Raw genomic sequence first — 15169 nt, 5'->3', positions numbered from 1 at the left:
AATCTGGAATTAAGATTGCTGGGAGAAATAACAATAACCTCAGATATGCAGATAACATCTTATGGCAGAAAGCAGAGAGGAACTAAAGAACCTCTTGATGAAAGTGAAAGAGGAGAGTGCAAAAGCTGGCTTAAAACTCACTACTCAAAAAACTAAGATCATGGCATCTGGTCTCATCATTTCATGGCAAATAGATGGGAAAACAATGGGAAGAGTGACAGACTTTATTTTCTTGGGCTCCAAAATCACTGTGGATGGTGACTGCAGCCACGAAATTAAAAGACACTTGCTCTTTGGAAGAAAAGCTATGACGAAACTAGACAGCATATTAAAAAACAGAGACATTATTTTGCTGACAAAGGTCCTTATAGTTAAAACTATGGCTTTTCCAGTAGTCATGTATGGATGTGAGAGTTGGACCATAAAGAAGGCTGAGTACTGAAGAATTGATGCTTTTGAATTGTGGTGTTGGAGAAGACTCTTGAGAGTTCCTTGGACTGCAAGGAGATTAAACCAGTAACCTTAAAGGAAATGAACTCTGAATATTCACTGGAAAGACTGATGCTGAAGCTCCAATACTTTGGCCACCTGATGGAAGATCCGACTCACTGGAAAAGAGCCTGATGCTGGTAAAAGATTGAAGGCAGGAGGAGAAGGGGACAACAGAGGATGAAATGGTTGGATGCCATCATGGACTCAATGGACATGAGTTTGAGCAAACTCCAGGAGATGGTGAAAGACAGGGAAGCCTGGCATGCTGCAGTCCATAGGATCGCAAAGAGTTGGACACTACTGAGCGACTGAACAACTGCTTTTCTAGCCAAGATGAAATATACGTATTCATTAATTCACTCACTGGATAACATTTGGTCCTAAGTCCATAGCTGCTGAGGAGGAGAAATGAAGACATGAAGCACACTGTGAAGAGTTGCATTAACAGGAACAGAACAAACACACTTGGGAAAATTACAGTGCAATGGGACAATCCAGTGTGTACATTTTTCAGAAGGTAGAGAAATTGTTTTCATATCCTTGAAGAGGATTTGGAGGAAATGAACAACAGGGAAGAGGTTTCTTGAGAGGATGCTGTTAGGACAGGAAAAATCTGCATTCGTTGGGGTGGGCCTGGGGAAAGTATTTCCAGAAGAGAAACTAAATGAGAAAAAGTCCAGAGGCAGGAAGCTCTATGTGTGTGTGTGTGTGTGTGTGTGTGTGTGTGTGTGTGTGGTGGTGGTGGTGGTAATGGTGGAAGGCTGGAGGTATGATCTATAGTTGAAAAGCTCATCATAAAACCAGGGAGGGACAGCTGAAGAGCATGAATTTAATGTGTTTGATATACCAAGTATATTTCAAATTATCATGTGGCATGTTAAGCTCTGGGAAGGTGACTTCAGGCAGCAGGCTGAAAGTAGCATCAAATTGAAGAGCCTGTTAGAGAGCATAAAGTCTGAGAATCCAACTGTGTGTGTGGATAACGAAACTGAGACCAAAGACGAAGTGCCTTGCCGGTTTCAGGGCAAGGAAAGGACTACAAACTTTCCTTTCTTTTACCTCCCCTTGTCCATCCTACTTCTATTTCCAGGTGGGCAGGCCCTTCTGACTCTTCCTCTCTCTTCCCACTGGTCTGCTTACATCCAGTCTCCATCTCTTGAGGAAGTCATCTGGTTTCATCTAAACGCCCAGGCCCTACACCTGCTGTAGCTTCCTCTGCCTTTGACCAGGAACAAGAAGAAGGGAAAAAAACCAAAACAAAGCAGTTGAATACCTGCAATGACAAAGGCGGTCACTTTGTTAAAGACTCAGTGACACATTAAGACTCTCAGTCCAGTAGCAGAGGAAGACAAGGTGACCAATGACATTATGCATTTATAGAGACTAAGCACAGAGTGACAGATGTACTCTGTAGGGGCAACACATCCCCTGGAGGTAGTGGAGGGGCAAAATGACCTCTGAGAGGGACTTTCCTGGTGGTCCAGAGGCTGACTCTGTGCTCCCAAAGCAGGGTGTCTGGGTTTGATCCCTGGTCAGGGAACTAGATTCCACTGCTGCAACTAAAGACCCTGCATGCTGCAAGAAGAATAAAGATCCAGTGTGCTGCAGCCAAGATCATGCTGAATCCCGTCAGAGGCGTCTGACTCTTTGCGACCCTGTGGACCATAGCCTGCCAGGCTTCTCTGTCCATGGGGTTCTCCAGGCAAGAAATGTGGAGTCGGTTGCTATGCCCGCCTCCAGGCAACCAAGATCAACATAGCCTAAATAAATAAATAAATAATATTTTTTTAAAAAGGAGTCTCAGAGGTGATATTTAAGGGGAGTCTAAAGAAGCTAGGTAAGGGTGACCACGTGTATGGAGAAGAAGAGAGAAAAACCTGTAGAAGGCAGGTAAGTGGGGCAGTTAAGGTGTCTGAGAAACCACCTGACCTCAAATTGGCTGGAGGGCTAAGGACTGGCAGACAAAACCCTGAAGGGCTATGCAAACCACATGAAGGAGCTTGGCCCGATGGGTTTTAAACTGAGAGGCCACACCAAGTTGGTTTTTATTGTCCATCTTTAATGCCCCTGTTCTTATTATTTCTCCAGTAGCTTCTTCATACCCTCTTGGTCAGCTGTGACAGATTATGAGTTCTGCACACTGGAATGTTCAAACTGAGACCAGATGGTCACTCAGCAGTGGGTGAGTAGTCAGGCTGCCTGGGCTCAGAGGGGCATTTCAGCTTACCATGTACTTGCTCTGTGTTAAGAGCAGGCTACTTCACCTTCCTGGGCTAGAGAAAATACTGCTGCCAAGCTCAGAAGGGTTCTGTGAGGGTTAAATGAAATATGGATGAAAAATCCTTAGAATATTGCCAGGCATATGTAAGGTCAGAGAAAGGACTGGCATGAGCTACACAATGGCCTCTGGGAAAGGGATGGTCCTGGATGCAAGGAAATGGGGGCACCACAGCCTAGCCTTGTTCAAAGTCTTTTGTGCCATCACTGGACCTACGAGACTGCATCTGTAGGGCTTCAGGCCACCAGTGTACAATCCTCTGGTCACTCATCCACCGCCCCATCTGAAATTCTGTGCTTCTTTTAGTCTCTGAATTCGTAAACCTGTATTTCTCCAGAATTGTGTCTGTAGCTTTACACAGCCTTCCCTTCTTTCCCAAGTCCCCGCACGCAGCAGGTTTTAATAGGGTTGTTGAGAGAAGTGTGAATACAAAAGAAATCAGATCAGCACACGAAAATGAGGCTTTTGATTTGAGTTTGCACTGATGACAAGACTGCATGCAGTTCGCCAAGCATCCAATTTATGACTTTGCCTCTTACACTCCTGGTGAGTGCCTCCTGAGTAGAAATTATCTTTTGTGATTAACTTTATATAATACTTGTGCTAACATCAGGCCCACCTGAGCATTTCATAAATACTTCAGGAGGGGTGACACAGTGATCTTCCCCAACACACTCATACAACAGTTTCAACATAATTAGGAGCATTTCTGGATCTAACACAGCACTCTTACAATGTGTATGATGAAGGAAATGAATGGCTCTAATTATACCTTATTAAATCTTATTAATCCTCATTAGAACCCTATTATTCTTTATAAGTGGGTTACTGGGGAAGGAAAAAAAAAATGCTGGTCAAGTCCCGTTATATCCGATGGGGAATGGTTGAATCCATTCTTACTTTGCGTGATACCAGGAATTTTTCATATTATACAGTACCACTTAGAATGTCGTTTGCTGAAATACTGAGGATAGAATAAGTGAATTGTGGTGTAAGAGAATAATCTTTTTAAGCCCCAGAACAAAATGTCTTTAGGAGCTCACATTTCCTATTTCAAACTATACCAGTTGCAAAGAAAAATATTTCATTACTGAACTTCTCTATTTTCATATTTTTGTATGAATAGATGAGAAACTGAGAGCAAGAGAGATTAATTTGGAAGCAGAAATGTGTGAAGTCAAAGACTTTGCACAAAGAATATGCTTAATAAATGGTTAAGTGCAAAAATATGTGTTTCTGCATTTGTTTAATTCTTGGTTAAAAAAAAAAAAAGTCACACCAAATCCCAAAAGAACCAAGTTTTGGAGATTTCACGAATTAGTAACTCATGGTGTACTCTCAACATGTATTAATATGAATTAGGAGATCAGGGCCTCCTCCTTGGGTGGAAAAAGTCATGGGATCAGTCAGGTGACCTAGACACCGGAGGTGGGTTCAAGTTGCTTGCTGTTTTTGTGTTGGTTAAGTTATTTTGCCTGACTTTTTACCTCAAATGTCAACGATGGACTACAATTTGTTTTATGAAGACCTTATAAACCTGGGAGAATGTGCTTTTACGATGCGCTGGGGTGAGGAATGATTAGTTTAGACATCAGGAAGCAGGACAGAAGTACAAGGAAACGAGTCTCCAGCCTTGGCGTGCCTTGCAGGCAATGGCTGATGCACAGGATAGGCCCCTCACATGGTGCTCACATTTACAAATATCAGAGCAAAAAGTCCTACACAAACCTTCCAAGAACAGTCTTGCCTTTATTCAAACTAATTCACCCAGTTCGTAGATTTTTTTTGAAGCTATAAGCACCAAGTCTGGGTTTCTGGATAGGGCTGTTAAGTAAATTCCAGGGCTTCGTTTATTTGAGCACTGGATGGAAGGAGTTGCCTTGAAGAAACTGATCAGCATGGCTATGCAGTGCTCATTGGCAATCAGAACCTTCCAGGAACTGACCGCGTACGGGGCCCGGGGAAGCTCCAAATCTCTTCCCAGGGTGGTCCGCGTTGCCCTCTGACATCCAGCCGGGCTAACTGGTCCGCGGGAAGGAGGGAGTCGGGCCCCTGCCTGCAGACAGGAACATAGCTGGGAGACTGAGCATCTGGCTCCCGCGCCGGGATCTGTGGCGGGCATGACCTTGTACGAGTCGTTTCTCTTCCGAGAGCTTCAGATTTCCCGTGTGAAGTGGAAGGGCTGGAAGTTGGTCGGGGCCAGTTCCGACATCCAGTACGTTTGAACCTTGCTGGGAATCCGGGGCGGGGCTCACGAGCAAGATCTCGCAGGGGGATTCCACGGCTGAGCTCGTCTACCCGGACTCAACCCCCTAGTCTGGCGCCCTAACAGTGGACACAGGTTCCCTCATTTTTTTCAGTAGCCCCTCGCCCCGGCCGCTTCCTCCTTCCACGTCTCCTTCCTCTTCCTCCAGGGCAGGCAAAGGCTCCACACCTCCCTCTTTCCCTTCCTCCTCTGCAAGCTCCCCGCATTCCCCGCGTCTTCTCTTCCTCCCAGGAAATCCACCGCCCTCGGTGCACCCACCTTGGGGCCGGGCCACGGCCCCGAGGTGGGCGCCCCCTCCCCCGGAGGCGAGCGCCGCGGCCCCGCGGGCACCCGCCTTCCCATACCTTACATGGACAAATGCGTGCAGGCAAAGTCAGGAATTCAGGCCCGTCCTGACGTCAGCCTCCAGCTCTCAGGGCACCGCACGGGAGACCGAGGGGAGGGGGTGGGGACGGTGGGAGGAAGGAGGGGGAAAGGCACCAACCAGCAGCCGCTCCAGCCTTGCCGAAGTTTCACTTTTTGTCTGTGGGTTCGCTCCCGGGCCCCGCGCGAGCTTTCCCGGGATAAGTAGCTTTAGCGAGCGGGGGAGAGCTGGTCGCTGCAAGGTAAGGGCTGGCTGCGCGGCCCGGGGCGCGGGGCGCGGTGCGGGGCGCGGGGCCGGGCCTGGCCGGGGCTGGGGACAATGGGAGGGGGAGTGCCCGGGCACCTCCTCCTTCGCCGCTGCCTCCGCCTCCAGCCGCCGCCGCCGCCGCCGCTGCCCCGGCCGCCTCCTCCCCGAGGTATTGTTGCAAATCCTCCTTCCTTCCCCTCACCCTCCGCCCGCGGGCGCCTCGGGAACCCCCAGCCCTCCCCGGCAAGAGCGCCTCCGGGGTGGCAGGAGAGCCGGGCGCAGGGCACCCAGCGCGCGCCCGGCCCGGGCCGCAGGGCCCGCGGTGCGGAAGTGCCGGCCGCGGCGCGATCACGGGGTGCACGCGTGGGGGAGGGGGACCCCGAGTTTTTTGGGAAGCCTCGACCGGGGGCTGGGCGGGCTTGGAGGCCTTCCCTGCGCGCCCCCTGCCCGGGCTTTTCAGGACTCCCAGGGGGCGGGGCCACACCCAGCAGCTCTGCGCTTTCGTGGAATCACAGTTGTCACTGGGGAAGGGGCCTAGGAACCCAGGCATCAAGTTCCCCCATTTCCCAGCTCGGGCAACTGAGGCCTAGAGAGCCGAGTCTCCCCAAAGTCTCTCACTAGAGGCAGAGCCGTAACTAAAATAAATGGCTCCCGACTCCTGGTTCCTTTTCTCCAAGCAGTTCTCCGGCACTCACTGTGTGCCGCCCTGTGCTGGGTTATTGGGTCCAGAGGCTTTTAGGGCTCAGACTCTGCCCTCAGGAAGCGCTCAGTCAACCGAAGAACCGAACCTGACCCCAAACAGAAGGTGCTAAGTCCTGGGGAAAAGGCACGGGGTGGGGCTTGGAGTCTGGAGTTTGGTCTCCTGGTCCTTCATGAGGGATCAGAGGCTTTTGAAGGATGGGGGTTTTTTCTGAAGTTAATGACTAGGGACAAGGAATGAGGGCATGTGCTGGAGGGAACTGCAGAGACAGAGAAGACTCAAGTGTGGAGAGTGGAGATGAAGCTGTAACTGTTATTGTGCTGGGGGCACGGGGTGGGGCAGCGTGGGTACATAAGATGGGATAATCAGTGGAATTGTGCTTGAGTGCACTGGGACAGAGGGGTGTCTTTGGGACTTTGGGGTGCTGGAGGAGCTGAAGGATGTTTCTGGCTTCCTTTCCCTTCTCAGTGATTCACTGCCTGCTCACCCTGAACCCAAAATGCAAAAATTTAGCTTCACCTTTGAGCTTCTTTTCTAGTACCAGACTCATTTAACTTTGTATCCGATCCCCTCTTTCTGTCTCCTACTCCGCTTTCTAAATTGCTTGCTTCCCAATAAGCCTCATTTTTACTAAGGTGTTAGTGACTTAATGGCCTACCTCTTTGAACACAAGAGCATTTTAAGAAAGCCTTTAAGTGGAAAGAGAAAAAGCAGCTAACACCCTCTTCCCTCCAACTCCCCTCCCCTCCTTCCTCACCCCCACCTTGCTCTTACAGATAGGGAAATATAAATAAAGGCCCAGAGAAGGTGGATGCCAGTTCTAAAGTCTACAGTAAATTTTGGTAGCTGGTGGAAGGCCAGAACTCTCAGTAGGGTTCTCTGTATCCCATGACCAGCCTTCTTCCTTCAGGGTCTTTGTCTGCCCTAGGGTCAGTCAAAAGGTTGCAAGGCAGACTTCCAACCTCAGCACCCAGGCTTTAGAACTAGAGTATAGATTCTAGGTAAGAAATAAGTAATTGGGGTTAGCTGTCTGAATAGTGAGGGTGCAAACCTGGGCCCTTGGGTCAGGCAGCCACCCAGGGTCATGTTCCTCCTACACAGTGGGTGGGCCTGGACCTGGCTTTGAGGATTGGCAGGAGGAGAAACTGCTATTGAGCTGGTTACTATGATTGGAACTGACAGAGTAGGACCCTTCTTGGCGGGACGTGTTCCAGTGAACAGTCAGTTCCAGACAGTGGTTGATGGGACAGGAGGCTTCATTATGAAGGTCCTTAAAAATGCCAGGCATGGATATGACTTGAAGTCATCATTTGAGGGTTTTGAGCAGGCTGGGACATGAGTAAGAAGGGAAGAACTGGCACTGGGTAACCCTCTGCCGCCCATTGCAGTGAGAGAGGCAATAATCTGGCCTAAGAATTATCAGTGAGTGTTTGCTCATTTACTCCACATATATTTCTTCTTACTACATGCTGTTGGCAAATGTGAAAATTTTATGGCAGATTCTTTATTTTATTGAGACAGATAACTTGTATTACATCAGAAAAAATATACTTTTTCACATTTTATATCAGTGACATTGGGTTGTCTTATAATCACAAATGTGTCATAGTTGAGATCTTTGTCCTAAGTTGGTAACTGTGTATTTTACCATTGATAGCTTAGAGCTGATAAAATTTGTTAATCATACCCTTTATGAATGTACAGTGCTTTGCACTTTATAAAAGTTTTCCATCAAATATTCCATTTGAATCTCAAAAATCCCCTGAGAATTGGGCCTGGTGACCCTGTCATCTCAATTTTATCTCTTGCCTGAGGTCATCCAGTTAATTAGAAATGAACTCAAAATAACAGCCCAGAACTTTGACTCTGGGTGTTAACATGTGGCTACCCTGCGGTGGAACTAGCATGGGTTAATTGGGAATAGGAAGAGTCAGATGGAATTTAATTTCAGAACTATTTTGGGGAGTTTTGACCAAGGGCAGAGTGTAACTCACAATGACTGGGAGGCTCTGTTAGCCCACAGATTTAATGCATTAAATAGAAAATGGGCAGGGGGATAGAAGATGCCAGGTAACATAATAAAAACAGAGGATGGAGCACGCTGCTATTACACCGAAAGAGAGGAGCAATGGATGAGGCACATGGGTTCTGGAGCCTACCTGCTGTGAAGCAGGAACTGGCTGGCCCTATGAATATAAAGATTAGGAGAACATGGTCAGTCCCTGTTCTGGGGTAGCACCTCTGTGTGTGTGTGTGTGTGTGTGTGTGTGTGTGAATGAGTGAGTGTGTGGTGCTATTCTAGGGCTATGTTTTGGTTGCACTGAAGTGGTTCAACCTCAGGGAAGCTACCAGAAGGAGTGGTGCCTAAAGAGAGCCTTTAGGGCCAAATATGAGTTGCCTAAGTGGAAAAAAGACAGATAGAGATGAACCTGTTAGGCGTATGCCAACAGATGTAGGGAAGAAGGCCTAAGTTTGAAAGGCCAGCAGGAACAGAGTGGTGGGAAATGGAGAAATGGGAGGACTTTCATTTTCTGGTAAGCAGATGTAAATTTATCTTGTGGGTTGTAGGGGCCATTAAGGGGTTCTTTAGAGATTCATATGAAAACAAGGCCCAGTAAGGGCTCTGGAAGCATCTGTGGGATTAGGTATTGGGATGGTAACCACAGGAAGAAGAGTAGTAACACATTTAGTAACTGATTGAGTGGAGCTGGTGCGCTTCCTGGTGGCTCAGATGGTAAAGAATCTGCCTGTAATGCAGGAGACCCGCGTTCGATTCTTGGGTCAGGAAGATCCCCTGGAGAAGGGAATGGCACACCATTCCAGCATTCTTGCTTGGAGAATTCCATGGACAGAGAAGCCTGGCAGGCTACAGTCCATGAGCGACTTTTACTGCTACCACTGAGTGGAGCTGAGACTTTGACCCGGGGCAGTATTTAGGAGTCCTAGCTCAGCTTGTGCATCGGTGGGTGGGGACTTTTCTTGGAATTCCACATTGGAAGGCTGCACCCAGGCTGGAAGAAGTGAGTTGGAAGAGGTGAGGAAAGGGTAGGCAAAGTTGCGGTGCATGCATGAAGCTCCGATCTGGGTGGAGATTCACGGTCTTAAAGGTGTGTGTGAAGCAGAGGTGGAGAAGGGAAGAAGAAATGGAAGTGTGGTATGGGAGTCTGTTGTAGATGGCTTAGATGCGTGGAGGAAAATGGTAGTGGCTTCTTAAGGCAAGTCACACAAATGGAAAAGGACATTGATAAATTGATGAGGACTTCACCTCTCCTGACTTTCTACAAATAGGGTGGGTGGCTGGCCATGGGTTAATGGCATTCATGCTTGGAAACTGGTAAACCACAGAACTGAGGCTAGAAAACACGGGTTTTTTTTTGTCTTTCTTTCTTAATAATATATAAAATTTTTGCCTATTTACTGTGTACTTACATAATTCTCATACCGATTCATCAAAGTAGGTTTTATGATTATCAATCTCATTTTGCAGATGAGTAAATGAGTGTGGTCAAATAAGATTTGTTATTGTTTAGTTGCTAAGTTGTGTCCGACTCTTTGCGACCCCGTGGACCCCATGGACTCCTCCGTCCATGGGATTCTCCAGGCAAGAATACTGGAGTGGGTTGCCATTTCCTTCTCCAGGGGATCTTCCTGACCCAGGGATTGAACCCAGGTCCCCCGCATTGCGGGCAGATGCTTTAACCTCTGAGCCACCGGGGAAGCCCTGATGGCTTATGTAAGTAAGGTTACATAACCACTAAGTGAAATGGCCGAGTTTTGAACCTTTGCCTGATCTACAGCCTCTTCACCACTTTCTTCTTTTTCCATAGAAGGAAAAGTGCAAATTGTGGATGAAAAATTAATCAGTCGATCTAAGAAAGGATTGGAAAGTTTTATTTGAGCCAAATTTGATGATTATAACTTGAAAGAGCATCTCAGAAAGTTCTGAGACCTGTTTCGCCCGTTAGAAATCCTCTGTCCACGGAATTCTCCAGGCAACAATACTGGAGTGGGTTTCCATTTCCTTCTCCAGTTAGAAATCAAGGCTCAGTTTTCTAAGTTTTTTGAGACAGAGGGCTGTATGTCACATGATGTATTATCGACAGCTAATCCAGATCTAAGCATCATCCTGGTGGGTCATGTGAAACCTTACCAGATCAAGAAGGAATGTTATTTTGTAAGGAGTTGTCTCCTTGGTGCTAGGAGAATGTTGCTCTTTATGGTTGAGCAGGTATTCCTGAGTGGGGGAGGTCTGGTTGAGCCACAGTGCAGAAGCATGGTGCACGTGGAGGGGAGAGAGAAGGCCAAAGGGCAGAGAAGAATTTCTATGTTTACATTTCTCTTGTATAAAATACGAATTTTGTTTCACAGAATCACCACCGTCAGGGTTCTTCGTCAGATTTTCTCTCAGTACTCACTTTCATGGGGCCTCAGTGGGATCATAATCGAGGGTTTCCCAGGGCCAGCAGACTTTTCACTTCTGTGCTAATGCTGCCCCAGCCAGGGAGGAGTAGAGGGTAAAGGGCTGGGATGATGAGCTAAAGATGATGCTGGTGGTGGTGGTGGGTGGGAATCAGGAGGGCTTTTGTTACTCTTTGAGCAAAGGAGGGTGTTGTCAGATCTGTGTTTCAGAGAACTCTGGTTGCAGAGTCACAGCAGGTCAGGGCCAGAGATGGGGACACCACTTAGGAGGCTGCTGAAATGTTCCTGGTCGGGAAATGCCGAGCCTGCATCAGGTCAGCAGAGAGGGAAAAAGTTGTTTGCTGTTAGAATCTTATCAGGGAACTTAGTTCCTATTCTTGTTCTTCTAATTATTTGCCAGCTTATCAGCCTTGACTGAAACAACTGTGTTATGGACACCAAAGCTTGTAGGCAGCAGAAGTGGCAGGCTGGCATGCAGCTTATGCCTTAGAAGTGAGGACTGGGGTCTTGATGGCCAGAGGGACACCATTCCTCCTTTTGTGAGTGAGGAAACTGAGGCCCCAGGGAAAGGACGGAAGTGCTCAGTCACACCCTTGTCAGCTGAGCTGGAGCTGGGCGTGGCCCTTACTCTCTTTCCTGTGTTCTTTCTTTCAAGGGTGTTTTTGATTCTCTTTTTGCTGAGCCTGGCTGGACACATTCCTTCTCCATTCCACCCCCACCCCACTCCCAGCCCCAGGGGCTTTGCTTGGGAGAATTTGGGAGGGAATATAAGTTGGAGATCCTTGTTACTGGGCTTGAACTTTGTTCTTTGCCCTGAGAAAACAAAGTGATTCAGAGAGTTCAGTTTTGGTGTCCTTGTGGTTTGGGGATTTATTTCTTTTTCTGCCACTTAGGCCCGTCACTTGTTTGCAAGAACTGAGCTTCTGACTCCATGATAACTTCAAGGTTCCTTGTCTGTGACTGTCCGCACTCTCATTTCTTTTCTAGTTCTACTTATTTTTGCTTGCCTAAAGGTTTTCAGGCTGCAGGTATTAGATCCCTTACAGGGTAGATCCTGCTCTTTTTTCTTTCTGTCTTAAATCTGTCCATCACAACCCATCTCATAGAACCCATTAGCATTTCACAGCCTTCGGAGCACTTTTTATGTGGTGAATGTGTTTTATGGTTGTTTTTATTACTTAGCTCCCAATTGCCATCCAAGAGATGGGTCGGCAGGATCAGTCTTGTCCCCCAGAGCGTGGGCAAAAGTTCAGTGGTAAAAAACCTCCGCTGGGATGCTTAAGTGGTAGTGTGAGAATCAGATCCCCAGCTAAAGCTCCTGTCCTGCTCTTTACTTCACTTTTGCTGGTGAGCAGGAGATAATTGATGTGAAAGTCCTGAGCAAGCCCTATGCTCAGGTGAGAAACTGTTTTTTCATAATGGGCTAATTAGTAACAGTAGCTGCAATGGAGAATCTGGTTGGAGGCCCCAGAGGGGTCTGAGGGTCTGGACTTCAGATGCTATCATTTCAGGAGTACCATCACCAACTTGGTTTTGGGGGTAAGAAAACCAAGACCTGTGTTTGAGCCACCCATTAGCCCTGTGATCTTAAGGAAGTTCCAGAACATCTCTGAGCCTCAGTTATCTTTGATTATAGATCGTATGATCTACCCCAATGTGAAATGGTTGTGTAGTGTGTAATGTGACTGTGAAGTGGGTGCATGGTCAGTCACTCAGTCGTGTACAACTCTTTGTGATCCCCTTGACTGTACCAGTCTCCTCTGTCCATGGAACTTTTCAGGCAAGAATTCTGGAGTGGGTTGCCATTTTATACTCCAGGGGATCTTCCCAACCCAGGGATCGAGCCCAGGTCTCTTCTGTCTCCTGCATTGGTAGGTGGATTCTTGATACATGCGGCTAATTTTTGGTGCCCAGTGAAGTGTCTAGCCCACAGGAATGGCATCTTGTCCTCCTAGAGCAGACTATGGGATTTAGACTTGGGAGGCTGCAAGTTCAAGTCTTAGCTGTGTTACTTAATGGAGGGTGCTTCCTGGGGAAGTGACAGGAGATTTGGTGTACTGACTTATTCAGTTTTAGACATCTTGTTCAAGAGGATACCACTGTTGACAAATGTCAGGTTGCAAAGTGGGGTGAGTGCCACAGACATTCACAGGCACTTCCAGGCTGCACGGAGAGATGGTTTGTCACCAGTGAATGGTTGTCCAGTGTTTCTTCTTCTCCACTGTGACCATCCCAGTCTCTCTTGGTTTTTAAAATTATTTTTATTTAATTTTTTTTAATTTGAGAAAAATCAGGGGCTTTCCTGATGGCTCATCAGGTAAAGAACCCTCCTGCAATGCAGGAGACTCAGGAGACTCCAGTTGGATTCCTGGTTTGGGAAGATCCCCTGGATCAAATGGCAACTGGGTGCCATTTCCTTGCCTGGGAAATCCCGTGGACAGAGGAGCCTGGTGGGCTACAGTCCAAAGGATCACAAAGACACAACTGAGCACGCACGAGTATCATGAGGTGATGTCTATTGGTTGGTGGAAGGGGATCACTTAGGAGCTCTTAGTGGGGCAGGTCCACTTTGTCTTCCCTATCACAGACTTCTAGCAGCGCGGGATGGCGGTCTCTCTGCAAATCTGGGCGGTACTTGTTCTTTCGGATCCTGTCCCAGATGCTGCTGAGGATTACCCAGGCGTTCTCCTTGATGGTGGTCCATGCATAGGTGGCCTGCTTTCCCGGGCTGTACCTTGCTTCATCGCCACAGCTACCCCTTGGCTGTCTGCTGCCGGCTTCACATCCAAGTCTTTTGGTGAGAGTCCGTTACTGTGGAAGCAGTTTCGGGCCTGTAGGTTCCTGGGTTTGGCACTGTGCATCTACTTATTCCTCTCCAGGGCGAAGCTGGAACATGACCAGCCTCCTGACCAACCATTGCATATGTGTGGCAGCTCCTCTTGTTGTGGAGACGAAGACCGAGGCCCCGCTGGCATCTGGGCCCCTCGGGTTTGGTTTATGCTCAGCTCCTCCTGCAGTCATTGCTCTTGTCCGTCTTCAAAGCCCCCTGTAGTTCACAGGGAAGGCTGGTACTCAGGGGCTGTTTCAGGCCCTCCTCAGAAACTTGTGTGGGAACCTTTCATGGGGCAGGTAAGCACGAGGGGCACGACAGGGCAGGGTTGTTTCACTCAGGTTCACCTGAATCCAGAAGTTTGCTTTGGCCTCCTTCCATCCCCACTGTGGGCAGTTTTCCCGACATAGCCATGATCAGCATTCCTTAGTCACTCAGGCCATCAACCAGCAGCTCTGTCGCCATGGTGCAGGGAGCTCCAGGAGGGAGAGGTACCTACCCCATTCAGAGATGGTTGTGGGCATATGTATTGCCAGTTCCTTGGCATTTTTGGGAGCCTGTTTTATTGTTTGTTTTAACATATTTATTTGGCTGCACTGGTTCTTAGTTTTGTCAGGTAGGATCTTTGATCTTCATCACAGCGTGTGGAATCTTTAGTTTTGACATGCGAACTCTTAATTGTAGCACATGGGATCTAGTTCCCTGACCAGGGATCTAACCCGGGTACCCTGCATTGGGAATGCTGACTCTTAGCCACTGGGCCACCAAGGAAGTTCCTAGGAGACCACTTTTTGAACTCTAGGGGAATCCTGCCCTTAATGTTAGTCTCAGTTTCCTGTCTGTAAAAAGGACTGTAGCAACAGTGCTTGCTTCAGAGGTAGAGGGACCATACTTCCTGGTTTTCCCAGGACATCCCTGTATGCCTGTATCCTGCTGTAGTAGTAAGAGTATTTCACTCTCAGAGGTGTTCTGATTGAAGGTTACCCTACTTGTTAGTACTGAGTAGGGTTGTATAAGTAGTATGTATAAGGGTAGGCCTAAAGTAAAAACCAAGAAATGTTTGTCAGAAGAGATGCTATGTGCTCAAGTAATGTTTGTTCAGTGAACTAGTTTTATAAAGGTTAAGTTTGAGGATATTTGAAGGGAAAGTCTAGCTTGTAGGCAGTTAGAGTTTATTAAGGTTGATAAAAATGTGTTAATACCTGTTTAGAATATAAGGAAGTGCCAGGAGAGTGGTGTGGATGGACTACTGCAGGTGTCTGGAAGGTGTATAGCAGCTTGTTGGAGGGGCTGGGCCTTGAATTAAACATTGAGGGACAGAAAGGCTTAGTCCAAGATTCCATGGGGCAGCTAAAATTGCTCTGGCTACTTATAGTTAAGAAATAAGATCGAATCTCTGTCCATGTGTGTATTTTATTTATTTTTTATTTTTGGCCATGCCACTCCAGGGATCTTAGTTCCCTGATCATGAAGTGAACCCAGAGCCCCTGCAGTGGAAGCTTGAAGTCCTAACCATGGGATCTCTAGAGAATTCCCCAAATATGTGTTTTATCTGGGTTTTTTAATCTGTTATT

General features: G+C 47.6%; 1 protein-coding gene and 1 long non-coding RNA gene across 7 annotated transcripts in view; one reads left to right on the top strand and one right to left on the bottom strand.

The window, feature by feature from the left end:
• Positions 1-4499: 4499 nt before the first annotated feature.
• On the bottom strand, positions 4500-5519 carry LOC109556849 (uncharacterized). The gene is made up of 2 exons (XR_002180448.2): positions 5381-5519; positions 4500-5095 (listed from the first exon to the last, which is right to left on the bottom strand). It is a non-coding gene; the product is annotated as an uncharacterized lncRNA (long non-coding RNA).
• The window catches only part of LPP (LIM domain containing preferred translocation partner in lipoma), a 758565-nt gene continuing 748899 nt past the window's right edge, over positions 5504-15169 (top strand). For 3 of the 6 annotated variants that reach the window (XM_019958232.2, XM_070802158.1, XM_070802171.1), the window contains exon 1: positions 5504-5641. The gene's annotated coding sequence lies outside the window, so the exon portion shown is untranslated. Of the gene's footprint in view, positions 5642-5727; positions 5816-15169 lie in introns of those variants that run through there. The other 3 variants (XM_019958238.2, XM_070802267.1, XM_070802406.1) reach the window with 1 other exon arrangement.

Source organism: Bos indicus, chromosome 1, assembly GCF_029378745.1.
Source record: "Bos indicus isolate NIAB-ARS_2022 breed Sahiwal x Tharparkar chromosome 1, NIAB-ARS_B.indTharparkar_mat_pri_1.0, whole genome shotgun sequence".
NCBI classification, from domain to species: Eukaryota; Metazoa; Chordata; class Mammalia; order Artiodactyla; family Bovidae; genus Bos; species Bos indicus.
This window is presented reverse-complemented; position numbering and strand designations above follow the sequence as displayed.